The 15376-nt window shown below is 51.5% G+C and overlaps 38 non-coding genes across 38 annotated transcripts; all 38 read right to left on the bottom strand.

Annotated features, from left to right (window-relative positions):
- Window positions 1-350: 350 nt before the first annotated feature.
- Window positions 351-541, bottom strand: LOC134308310 (U2 spliceosomal RNA). The gene has a single exon (XR_010010579.1). It is a non-coding gene; the product is annotated as a U2 spliceosomal RNA (small nuclear RNA).
- A 117-nt stretch (window positions 542-658) lies between these two features.
- On the bottom strand, window positions 659-773 carry LOC134308682 (U5 spliceosomal RNA). Its single transcript, XR_010010917.1, has one exon. It is a non-coding gene; the product is annotated as a U5 spliceosomal RNA (small nuclear RNA).
- A 379-nt stretch (window positions 774-1152) lies between these two features.
- On the bottom strand, window positions 1153-1343 carry LOC134308309 (U2 spliceosomal RNA). The gene has a single exon (XR_010010578.1). It is a non-coding gene; the product is annotated as a U2 spliceosomal RNA (small nuclear RNA).
- Window positions 1344-1460: 117 nt separating this feature from the next.
- On the bottom strand, window positions 1461-1575 carry LOC134308680 (U5 spliceosomal RNA). The gene has a single exon (XR_010010915.1). It is a non-coding gene; the product is annotated as a U5 spliceosomal RNA (small nuclear RNA).
- A 379-nt stretch (window positions 1576-1954) lies between these two features.
- On the bottom strand, window positions 1955-2145 carry LOC134308308 (U2 spliceosomal RNA). Its single transcript, XR_010010577.1, has one exon. It is a non-coding gene; the product is annotated as a U2 spliceosomal RNA (small nuclear RNA).
- A 117-nt stretch (window positions 2146-2262) lies between these two features.
- On the bottom strand, window positions 2263-2377 carry LOC134308679 (U5 spliceosomal RNA). Its single transcript, XR_010010914.1, has one exon. It is a non-coding gene; the product is annotated as a U5 spliceosomal RNA (small nuclear RNA).
- A 375-nt stretch (window positions 2378-2752) lies between these two features.
- On the bottom strand, window positions 2753-2943 carry LOC134308307 (U2 spliceosomal RNA). Its single transcript, XR_010010576.1, has one exon. It is a non-coding gene; the product is annotated as a U2 spliceosomal RNA (small nuclear RNA).
- Window positions 2944-3060: 117 nt separating this feature from the next.
- LOC134308678 (U5 spliceosomal RNA) lies at window positions 3061-3175 on the bottom strand. The gene has a single exon (XR_010010913.1). It is a non-coding gene; the product is annotated as a U5 spliceosomal RNA (small nuclear RNA).
- A 375-nt stretch (window positions 3176-3550) lies between these two features.
- On the bottom strand, window positions 3551-3741 carry LOC134308305 (U2 spliceosomal RNA). The gene has a single exon (XR_010010574.1). It is a non-coding gene; the product is annotated as a U2 spliceosomal RNA (small nuclear RNA).
- A 117-nt stretch (window positions 3742-3858) lies between these two features.
- LOC134308677 (U5 spliceosomal RNA) lies at window positions 3859-3973 on the bottom strand. Its single transcript, XR_010010912.1, has one exon. It is a non-coding gene; the product is annotated as a U5 spliceosomal RNA (small nuclear RNA).
- Window positions 3974-4352: 379 nt separating this feature from the next.
- LOC134308304 (U2 spliceosomal RNA) lies at window positions 4353-4543 on the bottom strand. Its single transcript, XR_010010573.1, has one exon. It is a non-coding gene; the product is annotated as a U2 spliceosomal RNA (small nuclear RNA).
- Window positions 4544-4660: 117 nt separating this feature from the next.
- Window positions 4661-4775, bottom strand: LOC134308676 (U5 spliceosomal RNA). Its single transcript, XR_010010911.1, has one exon. It is a non-coding gene; the product is annotated as a U5 spliceosomal RNA (small nuclear RNA).
- A 379-nt stretch (window positions 4776-5154) lies between these two features.
- Window positions 5155-5345, bottom strand: LOC134308303 (U2 spliceosomal RNA). The gene has a single exon (XR_010010572.1). It is a non-coding gene; the product is annotated as a U2 spliceosomal RNA (small nuclear RNA).
- A 117-nt stretch (window positions 5346-5462) lies between these two features.
- On the bottom strand, window positions 5463-5577 carry LOC134308675 (U5 spliceosomal RNA). The gene has a single exon (XR_010010910.1). It is a non-coding gene; the product is annotated as a U5 spliceosomal RNA (small nuclear RNA).
- Window positions 5578-5952: 375 nt separating this feature from the next.
- Window positions 5953-6143, bottom strand: LOC134308302 (U2 spliceosomal RNA). The gene has a single exon (XR_010010571.1). It is a non-coding gene; the product is annotated as a U2 spliceosomal RNA (small nuclear RNA).
- Window positions 6144-6260: 117 nt separating this feature from the next.
- Window positions 6261-6375, bottom strand: LOC134308674 (U5 spliceosomal RNA). Its single transcript, XR_010010909.1, has one exon. It is a non-coding gene; the product is annotated as a U5 spliceosomal RNA (small nuclear RNA).
- A 380-nt stretch (window positions 6376-6755) lies between these two features.
- On the bottom strand, window positions 6756-6946 carry LOC134308301 (U2 spliceosomal RNA). Its single transcript, XR_010010569.1, has one exon. It is a non-coding gene; the product is annotated as a U2 spliceosomal RNA (small nuclear RNA).
- Window positions 6947-7063: 117 nt separating this feature from the next.
- LOC134308673 (U5 spliceosomal RNA) lies at window positions 7064-7178 on the bottom strand. Its single transcript, XR_010010908.1, has one exon. It is a non-coding gene; the product is annotated as a U5 spliceosomal RNA (small nuclear RNA).
- Window positions 7179-7553: 375 nt separating this feature from the next.
- LOC134308300 (U2 spliceosomal RNA) lies at window positions 7554-7744 on the bottom strand. Its single transcript, XR_010010568.1, has one exon. It is a non-coding gene; the product is annotated as a U2 spliceosomal RNA (small nuclear RNA).
- A 117-nt stretch (window positions 7745-7861) lies between these two features.
- Window positions 7862-7976, bottom strand: LOC134308672 (U5 spliceosomal RNA). The gene has a single exon (XR_010010907.1). It is a non-coding gene; the product is annotated as a U5 spliceosomal RNA (small nuclear RNA).
- A 375-nt stretch (window positions 7977-8351) lies between these two features.
- Window positions 8352-8542, bottom strand: LOC134308275 (U2 spliceosomal RNA). The gene has a single exon (XR_010010545.1). It is a non-coding gene; the product is annotated as a U2 spliceosomal RNA (small nuclear RNA).
- A 117-nt stretch (window positions 8543-8659) lies between these two features.
- On the bottom strand, window positions 8660-8774 carry LOC134308670 (U5 spliceosomal RNA). The gene has a single exon (XR_010010905.1). It is a non-coding gene; the product is annotated as a U5 spliceosomal RNA (small nuclear RNA).
- Window positions 8775-9149: 375 nt separating this feature from the next.
- Window positions 9150-9340, bottom strand: LOC134308299 (U2 spliceosomal RNA). Its single transcript, XR_010010567.1, has one exon. It is a non-coding gene; the product is annotated as a U2 spliceosomal RNA (small nuclear RNA).
- Window positions 9341-9457: 117 nt separating this feature from the next.
- Window positions 9458-9572, bottom strand: LOC134308668 (U5 spliceosomal RNA). Its single transcript, XR_010010903.1, has one exon. It is a non-coding gene; the product is annotated as a U5 spliceosomal RNA (small nuclear RNA).
- A 379-nt stretch (window positions 9573-9951) lies between these two features.
- Window positions 9952-10142, bottom strand: LOC134308411 (U2 spliceosomal RNA). Its single transcript, XR_010010675.1, has one exon. It is a non-coding gene; the product is annotated as a U2 spliceosomal RNA (small nuclear RNA).
- Window positions 10143-10259: 117 nt separating this feature from the next.
- On the bottom strand, window positions 10260-10374 carry LOC134308667 (U5 spliceosomal RNA). Its single transcript, XR_010010902.1, has one exon. It is a non-coding gene; the product is annotated as a U5 spliceosomal RNA (small nuclear RNA).
- A 379-nt stretch (window positions 10375-10753) lies between these two features.
- On the bottom strand, window positions 10754-10944 carry LOC134308298 (U2 spliceosomal RNA). Its single transcript, XR_010010566.1, has one exon. It is a non-coding gene; the product is annotated as a U2 spliceosomal RNA (small nuclear RNA).
- Window positions 10945-11061: 117 nt separating this feature from the next.
- On the bottom strand, window positions 11062-11176 carry LOC134308666 (U5 spliceosomal RNA). The gene has a single exon (XR_010010901.1). It is a non-coding gene; the product is annotated as a U5 spliceosomal RNA (small nuclear RNA).
- Window positions 11177-11551: 375 nt separating this feature from the next.
- Window positions 11552-11742, bottom strand: LOC134308274 (U2 spliceosomal RNA). The gene has a single exon (XR_010010544.1). It is a non-coding gene; the product is annotated as a U2 spliceosomal RNA (small nuclear RNA).
- Window positions 11743-11859: 117 nt separating this feature from the next.
- On the bottom strand, window positions 11860-11974 carry LOC134308665 (U5 spliceosomal RNA). Its single transcript, XR_010010900.1, has one exon. It is a non-coding gene; the product is annotated as a U5 spliceosomal RNA (small nuclear RNA).
- Window positions 11975-12349: 375 nt separating this feature from the next.
- Window positions 12350-12540, bottom strand: LOC134308297 (U2 spliceosomal RNA). Its single transcript, XR_010010565.1, has one exon. It is a non-coding gene; the product is annotated as a U2 spliceosomal RNA (small nuclear RNA).
- A 117-nt stretch (window positions 12541-12657) lies between these two features.
- On the bottom strand, window positions 12658-12772 carry LOC134308664 (U5 spliceosomal RNA). The gene has a single exon (XR_010010899.1). It is a non-coding gene; the product is annotated as a U5 spliceosomal RNA (small nuclear RNA).
- A 379-nt stretch (window positions 12773-13151) lies between these two features.
- On the bottom strand, window positions 13152-13342 carry LOC134308410 (U2 spliceosomal RNA). Its single transcript, XR_010010674.1, has one exon. It is a non-coding gene; the product is annotated as a U2 spliceosomal RNA (small nuclear RNA).
- A 117-nt stretch (window positions 13343-13459) lies between these two features.
- On the bottom strand, window positions 13460-13574 carry LOC134308663 (U5 spliceosomal RNA). The gene has a single exon (XR_010010898.1). It is a non-coding gene; the product is annotated as a U5 spliceosomal RNA (small nuclear RNA).
- Window positions 13575-13953: 379 nt separating this feature from the next.
- Window positions 13954-14144, bottom strand: LOC134308409 (U2 spliceosomal RNA). The gene has a single exon (XR_010010673.1). It is a non-coding gene; the product is annotated as a U2 spliceosomal RNA (small nuclear RNA).
- A 117-nt stretch (window positions 14145-14261) lies between these two features.
- LOC134308662 (U5 spliceosomal RNA) lies at window positions 14262-14376 on the bottom strand. The gene has a single exon (XR_010010897.1). It is a non-coding gene; the product is annotated as a U5 spliceosomal RNA (small nuclear RNA).
- A 379-nt stretch (window positions 14377-14755) lies between these two features.
- Window positions 14756-14946, bottom strand: LOC134308496 (U2 spliceosomal RNA). The gene has a single exon (XR_010010759.1). It is a non-coding gene; the product is annotated as a U2 spliceosomal RNA (small nuclear RNA).
- A 117-nt stretch (window positions 14947-15063) lies between these two features.
- On the bottom strand, window positions 15064-15178 carry LOC134308661 (U5 spliceosomal RNA). Its single transcript, XR_010010896.1, has one exon. It is a non-coding gene; the product is annotated as a U5 spliceosomal RNA (small nuclear RNA).
- Between the last annotated feature and the right edge of the window lie 198 nt (window positions 15179-15376).

The following is a 15376-nucleotide window of genomic DNA, read 5'->3' as shown; positions in this document are numbered from 1 at the left end:
GTAGGCCACCGGCCGCTCAAGGAAGAGGGCTCGAGGTAGAGCGACGAAAACCTGCAGCAAAAGCGCCCTTGGGTCGTCGGGTGGGTGACGAGGCAGCACAGCCTTTGCCTGGAGAAACACAGGGTGGGGGAAAATTAAGTTTTTCGCCTTTTCTTTTTTTTTTTTTTTTTAAGTAAAATGGAGGGAAAATGAAAAAGCGGGAAAAGCGGGACTCCCTAGCGCAAAAGGACCGAGGAAACCCCGGGCCTAGGCTAGGCAAAGGTCTAAGGCGCCGTACCCCTAATCCCAACAGCTTTCCAGCAGGGGCCAGTCACCAGCATTCGTCAATTACTCTTTCGTTTGACCGTTTATGAGGGTGCACCGTGCCAGGAGGCAATGCAATACCTGGTCGATGCGTGGAGTGGACTGAGCAAGCCCCTCTTCCGACTCCCAGGCCTAAAAATCCATTTAATATATGGTCCTCGGGTAGAGGACGTATCAGATATTAAACTGATAAGAACAGATACTACACTTGATCTTAGCCAAAAGGCCGAGAAGCGATAACCTGAAATAGGCGCCGGGCCACGGGCCCTACCTTTTGAGGGTCCGGACTAGTGGACGGCGCTGACCGGCCGCCTTCACGCCCACACACCTTCTGTCATTCCACCAGCAAAAGAGCAGCTTTGCAAAGACAAAGCCTTCAAAAAATAAGTTGAACTTGTCAACGTTCCTCTCCACGGAAATCTTTAGTAAAAGGCGAAAGATTTGTACGTGAATGAAGAGAAACTCCAGCCCTGCTCGCCTGTCGCCCAGGCCTCCGTAGGCCACCGGCCGCTCAAGGAAGAGGGCTCGAGGTAGAGCGACGAAAACCTGCAGCAAAAGCGCCCTTGGGTCGTCGGGTGGGTGACGAGGCAGCACAGCCTTTGCCTGGAGAAACACAGGGTGGGGGAAAATTAAGTCTTTCGCCTTTTTTTTTTTTTTTTTTTTTTTTTTAAGTAAAATGGAGGGAAAATGAAAAAGCGGGAAAAGCGGGACTCCCTAGCGCAAAAGGACCGAGGAAACCCCGGGCCTAGGCTAGGCAAAGGTCTAAGGCGCCGTACCCCTAATCCCAACAGCTTTCCAGCAGGGGCCAGTCACCAGCATTCGTCAATTACTCTTTCGTTTGACCGTTTATGAGGGTGCACCGTGCCAGGAGGCAATGCAATACCTGGTCGATGCGTGGAGTGGACTGAGCAAGCCCCTCTTCCGACTCCCAGGCCTAAAAATCCATTTAATATATGGTCCTCGGGTAGAGGACGTATCAGATATTAAACTGATAAGAACAGATACTACACTTGATCTTAGCCAAAAGGCCGAGAAGCGATAACCTGAAATAGGCGCCGGGCCACGGGCCCTACCTTTTGAGGATCCGGACTAGTGGACGGCGCTGACCGGCCGCCTTCACGCCCACACACCTTCTGTCATTCCACCAGCAAAAGAGCAGCTTTGCAAAGACAAAGCCTTCAAAAAATAAGTTGAACTTGTCAACGTTCCTCTCCACGGAAATCTTTAGTAAAAGGCGAAAGATTTGTACGTGAATGAAGAGAAACTCCAGCCCTGCTCGCCGGTCGCCCAGGCCTCCGTAGGCCACCGGCCGCTCAAGGAAGAGGGCTCGAGGTAGAGCGACGAAAACCTGCAGCAAAAGCGCCCTTGGGTCGTCGGGTGGGTGACGAGGCAGCACAGCCTTTGCCTGGAGAAACACAGGGTGGGGGAAAATTAAGTCTTTCGCCTTTTTTTTTTTTTTTTTTTTTTTTTTAAGTAAAATGGAGGGAAAATGAAAAAGCGGGAAAAGCGGGACTCCCTAGCGCAAAAGGACCGAGGAAACCCCGGGCCTAGGCTAGGCAAAGGTCTAAGGCGCCGTACCCCTAATCCCAACAGCTTTCCAGCAGGGGCCAGTCACCAGCATTCGTCAATTACTCTTTCGTTTGACCGTTTATGAGGGTGCACCGTGCCAGGAGGCAATGCAATACCTGGTCGATGCGTGGAGTGGACTGAGCAAGCCCCTCTTCCGACTCCCAGGCCTAAAAATCCATTTAATATATGGTCCTCGGGTAGAGGACGTATCAGATATTAAACTGATAAGAACAGATACTACACTTGATCTTAGCCAAAAGGCCGAGAAGCGATAACCTGAAATAGGCGCCGGGCCACGGGCCCTACCTTTTGAGGGTCCGGACTAGTGGACGGCGCTGACCGGCCGCCTTCACGCCCACACACCTTCTGTCATTCCACCAGCAAAAGAGCAGCTTTGCAAAGACAAAGCCTTCAAAAAATAAGTTGAACTTGTCAACGTTCCTCTCCACGGAAATCTTTAGTAAAAGGCGAAAGATTTGTACGTGAATGAAGAGAAACTCCAGCCCTGCTCGCCTGTCGCCCAGGCCTCCGTAGGCCACCGGCCGCTCAAGGAAGAGGGCTCGAGGTAGAGCGACGAAAACCTGCAGCAAAAGCGCCCTTGGGTCGTCGGGTGGGTGACGAGGCAGCACAGCCTTTGCCTGGAGAAACACAGGGTGGGGGAAAATTAAGTTTTTCGCCTTTTCTTTTTTTTTTTTTTTTTAAGTAAAATGGAGGGAAAATGAAAAAGCGGGAAAAGCGGGACTCCCTAGCGCAAAAGGACCGAGGAAACCCCGGGCCTAGGCTAGGCAAAGGTCTAAGGCGCCGTACCCCTAATCCCAACAGCTTTCCAGCAGGGGCCAGTCACCAGCATTCGTCAATTACTCTTTCGTTTGACCGTTTATGAGGGTGCACCGTGCCAGGAGGCAATGCAATACCTGGTCGATGCGTGGAGTGGACTGAGCAAGCCCCTCTTCCGACTCCCAGGCCTAAAAATCCATTTAATATATGGTCCTCGGGTAGAGGACGTATCAGATATTAAACTGATAAGAACAGATACTACACTTGATCTTAGCCAAAAGGCCGAGAAGCGATAACCTGAAATAGGCGCCGGGCCACGGGCCCTACCTTTTGAGGGTCCGGACTAGTGGACTGCGCTGACCGGCCGCCTTCACGCCCACACACCTTCTGTCATTCCACCAGCAAAAGAGCAGCTTTGCAAAGACAAAGCCTTCAAAAAATAAGTTGAACTTGTCAACGTTCCTCTCCACGGAAATCTTTAGTAAAAGGCGAAAGATTTGTACGTGAATGAAGAGAAACTCCAGCCCTGCTCGCCTGTCGCCCAGGCCTCCGTAGGCCACCGGCCGCTCAAGGAAGAGGGCTCGAGGTAGAGCGACGAAAACCTGCAGCAAAAGCGCCCTTGGGTCGTCGGGTGGGTGACGAGGCAGCACAGCCTTTGCCTGGAGAAACACAGGGTGGGGGAAAATTAAGTTTTTCGCCTTTTCTTTTTTTTTTTTTTTTTAAGTAAAATGGAGGGAAAATGAAAAAGCGGGAAAAGCGGGACTCCCTAGCGCAAAAGGACCGAGGAAACCCCGGGCCTAGGCTAGGCAAAGGTCTAAGGCGCCGTACTCCTAATCCCAACAGCTTTCCAGCAGGGGCCAGTCACCAGCATTCGTCAATTACTCTTTCGTTTGACCGTTTATGAGGGTGCACCGTGCCAGGAGGCAATGCAATACCTGGTCGATGCGTGGAGTGGACTGAGCAAGCCCCTCTTCCGACTCCCAGGCCTAAAAATCCATTTAATATATGGTCCTCGGGTAGAGGACGTATCAGATATTAAACTGATAAGAACAGATACTACACTTGATCTTAGCCAAAAGGCCGAGAAGCGATAACCTGAAATAGGCGCCGGGCCACGGGCCCTACCTTTTGAGGGTCCGGACTAGTGGACGGCGCTGACCGGCCGCCTTCACGCCCACACACCTTCTGTCATTCCACCAGCAAAAGAGCAGCTTTGCAAAGACAAAGCCTTCAAAAAATAAGTTGAACTTGTCAACGTTCCTCTCCACGGAAATCTTTAGTAAAAGGCGAAAGATTTGTACGTGAATGAAGAGAAACTCCAGCCCTGCTCGCCTGTCGCCCAGGCCTCCGTAGGCCACCGGCCGCTCAAGGAAGAGGGCTCGAGGTAGAGCGACGAAAACCTGCAGCAAAAGCGCCCTTGGGTCGTCGGGTGGGTGACGAGGCAGCACAGCCTTTGCCTGGAGAAACACAGGGTGGGGGAAAATTAAGTCTTTCGCCTTTTTTTTTTTTTTTTTTTTTTTTTTAAGTAAAATGGAGGGAAAATGAAAAAGCGGGAAAAGCGGGACTCCCTAGCGCAAAAGGACCGAGGAAACCCCGGGCCTAGGCTAGGCAAAGGTCTAAGGCGCCGTACCCCTAATCCCAACAGCTTTCCAGCAGGGGCCAGTCACCAGCATTCGTCAATTACTCTTTCGTTTGACCGTTTATGAGGGTGCACCGTGCCAGGAGGCAATGCAATACCTGGTCGATGCGTGGAGTGGACTGAGCAAGCCCCTCTTCCGACTCCCAGGCCTAAAAATCCATTTAATATATGGTCCTCGGGTAGAGGACGTATCAGATATTAAACTGATAAGAACAGATACTACACTTGATCTTAGCCAAAAGGCCGAGAAGCGATAACCTGAAATAGGCGCCGGGCCACGGGCCCTACCTTTTGAGGATCCGGACTAGTGGACGGCGCTGACCGGCCGCCTTCACGCCCACACACCTTCTGTCATTCCACCAGCAAAAGAGCAGCTTTGCAAAGACAAAGCCTTCAAAAAATAAGTTGAACTTGTCAACGTTCCTCTCCACGGAAATCTTTAGTAAAAGGCGAAAGATTTGTACGTGAATGAAGAGAAACTCCAGCCCTGCTCGCCGGTCGCCCAGGCCTCCGTAGGCCACCGGCCGCTCAAGGAAGAGGGCTCGAGGTAGAGCGACGAAAACCTGCAGCAAAAGCGCCCTTGGGTCGTCGGGTGGGTGACGAGGCAGCACAGCCTTTGCCTGGAGAAACACAGGGTGGGGGAAAATTAAGTCTTTCGCCTTTTTTTTTTTTTTTTTTTTTTTTTTAAGTAAAATGGAGGGAAAATGAAAAAGCGGGAAAAGCGGGACTCCCTAGCGCAAAAGGACCGAGGAAACCCCGGGCCTAGGCTAGGCAAAGGTCTAAGGCGCCGTACCCCTAATCCCAACAGCTTTCCAGCAGGGGCCAGTCACCAGCATTCGTCAATTACTCTTTCGTTTGACCGTTTATGAGGGTGCACCGTGCCAGGAGGCAATGCAATACCTGGTCGATGCGTGGAGTGGACTGAGCAAGCCCCTCTTCCGACTCCCAGGCCTAAAAATCCATTTAATATATGGTCCTCGGGTAGAGGACGTATCAGATATTAAACTGATAAGAACAGATACTACACTTGATCTTAGCCAAAAGGCCGAGAAGCGATAACCTGAAATAGGCGCCGGGCCACGGGCCCTACCTTTTGAGGGTCCGGACTAGTGGACTGCGCTGACCGGCCGCCTTCACGCCCACACACCTTCTGTCATTCCACCAGCAAAAGAGCAGCTTTGCAAAGACAAAGCCTTCAAAAAATAAGTTGAACTTGTCAACGTTCCTCTCCACGGAAATCTTTAGTAAAAGGCGAAAGATTTGTACGTGAATGAAGAGAAACTCCAGCCCTGCTCGCCTGTCGCCCAGGCCTCCGTAGGCCACCGGCCGCTCAAGGAAGAGGGCTCGAGGTAGAGCGACGAAAACCTGCAGCAAAAGCGCCCTTGGGTCGTCGGGTGGGTGACGAGGCAGCACAGCCTTTGCCTGGAGAAACACAGGGTGGGGGAAAATTAAGTTTTTCGCCTTTTCTTTTTTTTTTTTTTTTTAAGTAAAATGGAGGGAAAATGAAAAAGCGGGAAAAGCGGGACTCCCTAGCGCAAAAGGACCGAGGAAACCCCGGGCCTAGGCTAGGCAAAGGTCTAAGGCGCCGTACCCCTAATCCCAACAGCTTTCCAGCAGGGGCCAGTCACCAGCATTCGTCAATTACTCTTTCGTTTGACCGTTTATGAGGGTGCACCGTGCCAGGAGGCAATGCAATACCTGGTCGATGCGTGGAGTGGACTGAGCAAGCCCCTCTTCCGACTCCCAGGCCTAAAAATCCATTTAATATATGGTCCTCGGGTAGAGGACGTATCAGATATTAAACTGATAAGAACAGATACTACACTTGATCTTAGCCAAAAGGCCGAGAAGCGATAACCTGAAATAGGCGCCGGGCCACGGGCCCTACCTTTTGAGGGTCCGGACTAGTGGACGGCGCTGACCGGCCGCCTTCACGCCCACACACCTTCTGTCATTCCACCAGCAAAAGAGCAGCTTTGCAAAGACAAAGCCTTCAAAAAATAAGTTGAACTTGTCAACGTTCCTCTCCACGGAAATCTTTAGTAAAAGGCGAAAGATTTGTACGTGAATGAAGAGAAACTCCAGCCCTGCTCGCCGGTCGCCCAGGCCTCCGTAGGCCACCGGCCGCTCAAGGAAGAGGGCTCGAGGTAGAGCGACGAAAACCTGCAGCAAAAGCGCCCTTGGGTCGTCGGGTGGGTGACGAGGCAGCACAGCCTTTGCCTGGAGAAACACAGGGTGGGGGAAAATTAAGTCTTTCGCCTTTTTTTTTTTTTTTTTTTTTTTTTTTAAGTAAAATGGAGGGAAAATGAAAAAGCGGGAAAAGCGGGACTCCCTAGCGCAAAAGGACCGAGGAAACCCCGGGCCTAGGCTAGGCAAAGGTCTAAGGCGCCGTACCCCTAATCCCAACAGCTTTCCAGCAGGGGCCAGTCACCAGCATTCGTCAATTACTCTTTCGTTTGACCGTTTATGAGGGTGCACCGTGCCAGGAGGCAATGCAATACCTGGTCGATGCGTGGAGTGGACTGAGCAAGCCCCTCTTCCGACTCCCAGGCCTAAAAATCCATTTAATATATGGTCCTCGGGTAGAGGACGTATCAGATATTAAACTGATAAGAACAGATACTACACTTGATCTTAGCCAAAAGGCCGAGAAGCGATAACCTGAAATAGGCGCCGGGCCACGGGCCCTACCTTTTGAGGGTCCGGACTAGTGGACGGCGCTGACCGGCCGCCTTCACGCCCACACACCTTCTGTCATTCCACCAGCAAAAGAGCAGCTTTGCAAAGACAAAGCCTTCAAAAAATAAGTTGAACTTGTCAACGTTCCTCTCCACGGAAATCTTTAGTAAAAGGCGAAAGATTTGTACGTGAATGAAGAGAAACTCCAGCCCTGCTCGCCTGTCGCCCAGGCCTCCGTAGGCCACCGGCCGCTCAAGGTAGAGGGCTCGAGGTAGAGCGACGAAAACCTGCAGCAAAAGCGCCCTTGGGTCGTCGGGTGGGTGACGAGGCAGCACAGCCTTTGCCTGGAGAAACACAGGGTGGGGGAAAATTAAGTTTTTCGCCTTTTCTTTTTTTTTTTTTTTTTAAGTAAAATGGAGGGAAAATGAAAAAGCGGGAAAAGCGGGACTCCCTAGCGCAAAAGGACCGAGGAAACCCCGGGCCTAGGCTAGGCAAAGGTCTAAGGCGCCGTACCCCTAATCCCAACAGCTTTCCAGCAGGGGCCAGTCACCAGCATTCGTCAATTACTCTTTCGTTTGACCGTTTATGAGGGTGCACCGTGCCAGGAGGCAATGCAATACCTGGTCGATGCGTGGAGTGGACTGAGCAAGCCCCTCTTCCGACTCCCAGGCCTAAAAATCCATTTAATATATGGTCCTCGGGTAGAGGACGTATCAGATATTAAACTGATAAGAACAGATACTACACTTGATCTTAGCCAAAAGGCCGAGAAGCGATAACCTGAAATAGGCGCCGGGCCACGGGCCCTACCTTTTGAGGGTCCGGACTAGTGGACGGCGCTGACCGGCCGCCTTCACGCCCACACACCTTCTGTCATTCCACCAGCAAAAGAGCAGCTTTGCAAAGACAAAGCCTTCAAAAAATAAGTTGAACTTGTCAACGTTCCTCTCCACGGAAATCTTTAGTAAAAGGCGAAAGATTTGTACGTGAATGAAGAGAAACTCCAGCCCTGCTCGCCTGTCGCCCAGGCCTCCGTAGGCCACCGGCCGCTCAAGGAAGAGGGCTCGAGGTAGAGCGACGAAAACCTGCAGCAAAAGCGCCCTTGGGTCGTCGGGTGGGTGACGAGGCAGCACAGCCTTTGCCTGGAGAAACACAGGGTGGGGGAAAATTAAGTTTTTCGCCTTTTCTTTTTTTTTTTTTTTTTAAGTAAAATGGAGGGAAAATGAAAAAGCGGGAAAAGCGGGACTCCCTAGCGCAAAAGGACCGAGGAAACCCCGGGCCTAGGCTAGGCAAAGGTCTAAGGCGCCGTACCCCTAATCCCAACAGCTTTCCAGCAGGGGCCAGTCACCAGCATTCGTCAATTACTCTTTCGTTTGACCGTTTATGAGGGTGCACCGTGCCAGGAGGCAATGCAATACCTGGTCGATGCGTGGAGTGGACTGAGCAAGCCCCTCTTCCGACTCCCAGGCCTAAAAATCCATTTAATATATGGTCCTCAGGTAGAGGACGTATCAGATATTAAACTGATAAGAACAGATACTACACTTGATCTTAGCCAAAAGGCCGAGAAGCGATAACCTGAAATAGGCGCCGGGCCACGGGCCCTACCTTTTGAGGGTCCGGACTAGTGGACGGCGCTGACCGGCCGCCTTCACGCCCACACACCTTCTGTCATTCCACCAGCAAAAGAGCAGCTTTGCAAAGACAAAGCCTTCAAAAAATAAGTTGAACTTGTCAACGTTCCTCTCCACGGAAATCTTTAGTAAAAGGCGAAAGATTTGTACGTGAATGAAGAGAAACTCCAGCCCTGCTCGCCTGTCGCCCAGGCCTCCGTAGGCCACCGGCCGCTCAAGGAAGAGGGCTCGAGGTAGAGCGACGAAAACCTGCAGCAAAAGCGCCCTTGGGTCGTCGGGTGGGTGACGAGGCAGCACAGCCTTTGCCTGGAGAAACACAGGGTGGGGGAAAATTAAGTTTTTCGCCTTTTCTTTTTTTTTTTTTTTTTAAGTAAAATGGAGGGAAAATGAAAAAGCGGGAAAAGCGGGACTCCCTAGCGCAAAAGGACCGAGGAAACCCCGGGCCTAGGCTAGGCAAAGGTCTAAGGCGCCGTACCCCTAATCCCAACAGCTTTCCAGCAGGGGCCAGTCACCAGCATTCGTCAATTACTCTTTCGTTTGACCGTTTATGAGGGTGCACCGTGCCAGGAGGCAATGCAATACCTGGTCGATGCGTGGAGTGGACTGAGCAAGCCCCTCTTCCGACTCCCAGGCCTAAAAATCCATTTAATATATGGTCCTCGGGTAGAGGACGTATCAGATATTAAACTGATAAGAACAGATACTACACTTGATCTTAGCCAAAAGGCCGAGAAGCGATAACCTGAAATAGGCGCCGGGCCACGGGCCCTACCTTTTGAGGGTCCGGACTAGTGGACGGCGCTGACCGGCCGCCTTCACGCCCACACACCTTCTGTCATTCCACCAGCAAAAGAGCAGCTTTGCAAAGACAAAGCCTTCAAAAAATAAGTTGAACTTGTCAACGTTCCTCTCCACGGAAATCTTTAGTAAAAGGCGAAAGATTTGTACGTGAATGAAGAGAAACTCCAGCCCTGCTCGCCTGTCGCCCAGGCCTCCGTAGGCCACCGGCCGCTCAAGGAAGAGGGCTCGAGGTAGAGCGACGAAAACCTGCAGCAAAAGCGCCCTTGGGTCGTCGGGTGGGTGACGAGGCAGCACAGCCTTTGCCTGGAGAAACACAGGGTGGGGGAAAATTAAGTCTTTCGCCTTTTTTTTTTTTTTTTTTTTTTTTTTAAGTAAAATGGAGGGAAAATGAAAAAGCGGGAAAAGCGGGACTCCCTAGCGCAAAAGGACCGAGGAAACCCCGGGCCTAGGCTAGGCAAAGGTCTAAGGCGCCGTACCCCTAATCCCAACAGCTTTCCAGCAGGGGCCAGTCACCAGCATTCGTCAATTACTCTTTCGTTTGACCGTTTATGAGGGTGCACCGTGACAGGAGGCAATGCAATACCTGGTCGATGCGTGGAGTGGACGGAGCAAGCCCCTCTTCCGACTCCCAGGCCTAAAAATCCATTTAATATATGGTCCTCGGGTAGAGGACGTATCAGATATTAAACTGATAAGAACAGATACTACACTTGATCTTAGCCAAAAGGCCGAGAAGCGATAACCTGAAATAGGCGCCGGGCCACTGGCCCTACCTTTTGAGGATCCGGACTAGTGGACGGCGCTGACCGGCCGCCTTCACGCCCACACACCTTCTGTCATTCCACCAGCAAAAGAGCAGCTTTGCAAAGACAAAGCCTTCAAAAAATAAGTTGAACTTGTCAACGTTCCTCTCCACGGAAATCTTTAGTAAAAGGCGAAAGATTTGTACGTGAATGAAGAGAAACTCCAGCCCTGCTCGCCTGTCGCCCAGGCCTCCGTAGGCCACCGGCCGCTCAAGGAAGAGGGCTCGAGGTAGAGCGACGAAAACCTGCAGCAAAAGCGCCCTTGGGTCGTCGGGTGGGTGACGAGGCAGCACAGCCTTTGCCTGGAGAAACACAGGGTGGGGGAAAATTAAGTCTTTCGCCTTTTTTTTTTTTTTTTTTTTTTTTTTAAGTAAAATGGAGGGAAAATGAAAAAGCGGGAAAAGCGGGACTCCCTAGCGCAAAAGGACCGAGGAAACCCCGGGCCTAGGCTAGGCAAAGGTCTAAGGCGCCGTACCCCTAATCCCAACAGCTTTCCAGCAGGGGCCAGTCACCAGCATTCGTCAATTACTCTTTCGTTTGACCGTTTATGAGGGTGCACCGTGCCAGGAGGCAATGCAATACCTGGTCGATGCGTGGAGTGGACTGAGCAAGCCCCTCTTCCGACTCCCAGGCCTAAAAATCCATTTAATATATGGTCCTCGGGTAGAGGACGTATCAGATATTAAACTGATAAGAACAGATACTACACTTGATCTTAGCCAAAAGGCCGAGAAGCGATAACCTGAAATAGGCGCCGGGCCACGGGCCCTACCTTTTGAGGGTCCGGACTAGTGGACGGCGCTGACCGGCCGCCTTCACGCCCACACACCTTCTGTCATTCCACCAGCAAAAGAGCAGCTTTGCAAAGACAAAGCCTTCAAAAAATAAGTTGAACTTGTCAACGTTCCTCTCCACGGAAATCTTTAGTAAAAGGCGAAAGATTTGTACGTGAATGAAGAGAAACTCCAGCCCTGCTCGCCTGTCGCCCAGGCCTCCGTAGGCCACCGGCCGCTCAAGGAAGAGGGCTCGAGGTAGAGCGACGAAAACCTGCAGCAAAAGCGCCCTTGGGTCGTCGGGTGGGTGACGAGGCAGCACAGCCTTTGCCTGGAGAAACACAGGGTGGGGGAAAATTAAGTTTTTCGCCTTTTCTTTTTTTTTTTTTTTTTAAGTAAAATGGAGGGAAAATGAAAAAGCGGGAAAAGCGGGACTCCCTAGCGCAAAAGGACCGAGGAAACCCCGGGCCTAGGCTAGGCAAAGGTCTAAGGCGCCGTACCCCTAATCCCAACAGCTTTCCAGCAGGGGCCAGTCACCAGCATTCGTCAATTACTCTTTCGTTTGACCGTTTATGAGGGTGCACCGTGCCAGGAGGCAATGCAATACCTGGTCGATGCGTGGAGTGGACTGAGCAAGCCCCTCTTCCGACTCCCAGGCCTAAAAATCCATTTAATATATGGTCCTCAGGTAGAGGACGTATCAGATATTAAACTGATAAGAACAGATACTACACTTGATCTTAGCCAAAAGGCCGAGAAGCGATAACCTGAAATAGGCGCCGGGCCACGGGCCCTACCTTTTGAGGGTCCGGACTAGTGGACGGCGCTGACCGGCCGCCTTCACGCCCACACACCTTCTGTCATTCCACCAGCAAAAGAGCAGCTTTGCAAAGACAAAGCCTTCAAAAAATAAGTTGAACTTGTCAACGTTCCTCTCCACGGAAATCTTTAGTAAAAGGCGAAAGATTTGTACGTGAATGAAGAGAAACTCCAGCCCTGCTCGCCTGTCGCCCAGGCCTCCGTAGGCCACCGGCCGCTCAAGGAAGAGGGCTCGAGGTAGAGCGACGAAAACCTGCAGCAAAAGCGCCCTTGGGTCGTCGGGTGGGTGACGAGGCAGCACAGCCTTTGCCTGGAGAAACACAGGGTGGGGGAAAATTAAGTTTTTCGCCTTTTCTTTTTTTTTTTTTTTTTAAGTAAAATGGAGGGAAAATGAAAAAGCGGGAAAAGCGGGACTCCCTAGCGCAAAAGGACCGAGGAAACCCCGGGCCTAGGCTAGGCAAAGGTCTAAGGCGCCGTACCCCTAATCCCAACAGCTTTCCAGCAGGGGCCAGTCACCAGCATTCGTCAATTACTCTTTCGTTTGACCGTTTATGAGGGTGCACCGTGCCAGGAGGCAATGCAATACCTGGTCGATGCGTGGAGTGGACTGAGCAAGCCCCTCTTCCGACTCCCAGGCCTAAAAATCCATTTAATATATGGTCCTCGGGTAGAGGACGTATCAGATATTAAACTGATAAGAACAGATACTACACTTGATCTTAGCCAAAAGGCCGAGAAGCGATAACCTGAAATAGGCGCCGGGCCACGGGCCCTACCTTTTGAGGGTCCGGACTAGTGGACGGCGCTGACCGGCCGCCTTCACGCCCACACACCTTCTGTCATTCCACCAGCAAAAGAGCAGCTTTGCAAAGACAAAGCCTTCAAAAAATAAGTTGAACTTGTCAACGTTCCTCTCCACGGAAATCTTTAGTAAAAGGCGAAAGATTTGTACGTGAATGAAGAGAAACTCCAGCCCTGCTCGCCTGTCGCCCAGGCCTCCGTAGGCCACCGGCCGCTCAAGGAAGAGGGCTCGAGGTAGAGCGACGAAAACCTGCAGCAAAAGCGCCCTTGGGTCGTCGGGTGGGTGACGAGGCAGCACAGCCTTTGCCTGGAGAAACACAGGGTGGGGGAAAATTAAGTCTTTCGCCTTTTTTTTTTTTTTTTTTTTTTTTTTAAGTAAAATGGAGGGAAAATGAAAAAGCGGGAAAAGCGGGACTCCCTAGCGCAAAAGGACCGAGGAAACCCCGGGCCTAGGCTAGGCAAAGGTCTAAGGCGCCGTACCCCTAATCCCAACAGCTTTCCAGCAGGGGCCAGTCACCAGCATTCGTCAATTACTCTTTCGTTTGACCGTTTATGAGGGTGCACCGTGACAGGAGGCAATGCAATACCTGGTCGATGCGTGGAGTGGACGGAGCAAGCCCCTCTTCCGACTCCCAGGCCTAAAAATCCATTTAATATATGGTCCTCGGGTAGAGGACGTATCAGATATTAAACTGATAAGAACAGATACTACACTTGATCTTAGCCAAAAGGCCGAGAAGCGATAACCTGAAATAGGCGCCGGGCCACTGGCCCTACCTTTTGAGGATCCGGACTAGTGGACGGCGCTGACCGGCCGCCTTCACGCCCACACACCTTCTGTCATTCCACCAGCAAAAGAGCAGCTTTGCAAAGACAAAGCCTTCAAAAAATAAGTTGAACTTGTCAACGTTCCTCTCCACGGAAATCTTTAGTAAAAGGCGAAAGATTTGTACGTGAATGAAGAGAAACTCCAGCCCTGCTCGCCGGTCGCCCAGGCCTCCGTAGGCCACCGGCCGCTCAAGGAAGAGGGCTCGAGGTAGAGCGACGAAAACCTGCAGCAAAAGCGCCCTTGGGTCGTCGGGTGGGTGACGAGGCAGCACAGCCTTTGCCTGGAGAAACACAGGGTGGGGGAAAATTAAGTCTTTCGCCTTTTTTTTTTTTTTTTTTTTTTTTTTAAGTAAAATGGAGGGAAAATGAAAAAGCGGGAAAAGCGGGACTCCCTAGCTCAAAAGGACCGAGGAAACCCCGGGCCTAGGCTAGGCAAAGGTCTAAGGCGCCGTACCCCTAATCCCAACAGCTTTCCAGCAGGGGCCAGTCACCAGCATTCGTCAATTACTCTTTCGTTTGACCGTTTATGAGGGTGCACCGTGACAGGAGGCAATGCAATACCTGGTCGATGCGTGGAGTGGACGGAGCAAGCCCCTCTTCCGACTCCCAGGCCTAAAAATCCATTTAATATATGGTCCTCGGGTAGAGGACGTATCAGATATTAAACTGATAAGAACAGATACTACACTTGATCTTAGCCAAAAGGCCGAGAAGCGATAACCTGAAATAGGCGCCGGGCCACTGGCCCTACCTTTTGAGGATCCGGACTAGTGGACGGCGCTGACCGGCCGCCTTCACGCCCACACACCTTCTGTCATTCCACCAGCAAAAGAGCAGCTTTGCAAAGACAAAGCCTTCAAAAAATAAGTTGAACTTGTCAACGTTCCTCTCCACGGAAATCTTTAGTAAAAGGCGAAAGATTTGTACGTGAATGAAGAGAAACTCCAGCCCTGCTCGCCGGTCGCCCAGGCCTCCGTAGGCCACCGGCCGCTCAAGGAAGAGGGCTCGAGGTAGAGCGACGAAAACCTGCAGCAAAAGCGCCCTTGGGTCGTCGGGTGGGTGACGAGGCAGCACAGCCTTTGCCTGGAGAAACACAGGGTGGGGGAAAATTAAGTCTTTCGCCTTTTTTTTTTTTTTTTTTTTTTTTTTAAGTAAAATGGAGGGAAAATGAAAAAGCGGGAAAAGCGGGACTCCCTAGCGCAAAAGGACCGAGGAAACCCCGGGCCTAGGCTAGGCAAAGGTCTAAGGCGCCGTACCCCTAATCCCAACAGCTTTCCAGCAGGGGCCAGTCACCAGCATTCGTCAATTACTCTTTCGTTTGACCGTTTATGAGGGTGCACCGTGCCAGGAGACAATGCAATACCTGGTCAATGCGTGGAGTGGACTGAGCAAGCCCCTCTTCCGACTCCCAGGCCTAAAAATCCATTTAATATATGGTCCTCGGGTAGAGGACGTATCAGATATTAAACTGATAAGAACAGATACTACACTTGATCTTAGCCAAAAGGCCGAGAAGCGATAACCTGAAATAGGCGCCGGGCCACTGGCCCTACCTTTTGAGGATCCGGACTAGTGGACGGCGCTGACCGGCCGCCTTCACGCCCACACACCTTCTGTCATTCCACCAGCAAAAGAGCAGCTTTGCAAAGACAAAGCCTTCAAAAAATAAGTTGAACTTGTCAACGTTCCTCTCCACGGAAATCTTTAGTAAAAGGCGAAAGATTTGTACGTGAATGAAGAGAAACTCCAGCCCTGCTCGCCGGTCGCCCAGGCCTCCGTAGGCCACCGGCCGCTCAAGGAAGAGGGCTCGAGGTAGAGCGACGAAAACCTGCAGCAAAAGCGCCCTTGGGTCGTCGGGTGGGTGACGAGGCAGCACAGCCTTTGCCTGGAGAAACACAGGGTGGGGGAAAATTAAGTCTTTCGCCTTTTTTTTTTTTTTTTTTTTTTTTT

This window comes from Trichomycterus rosablanca, unplaced genomic scaffold (assembly GCF_030014385.1).
Source record: "Trichomycterus rosablanca isolate fTriRos1 unplaced genomic scaffold, fTriRos1.hap1 scaffold_89, whole genome shotgun sequence".
Classification (NCBI taxonomy): domain Eukaryota; kingdom Metazoa; phylum Chordata; class Actinopteri; order Siluriformes; family Trichomycteridae; genus Trichomycterus; species Trichomycterus rosablanca.
This window is presented reverse-complemented; position numbering and strand designations above follow the sequence as displayed.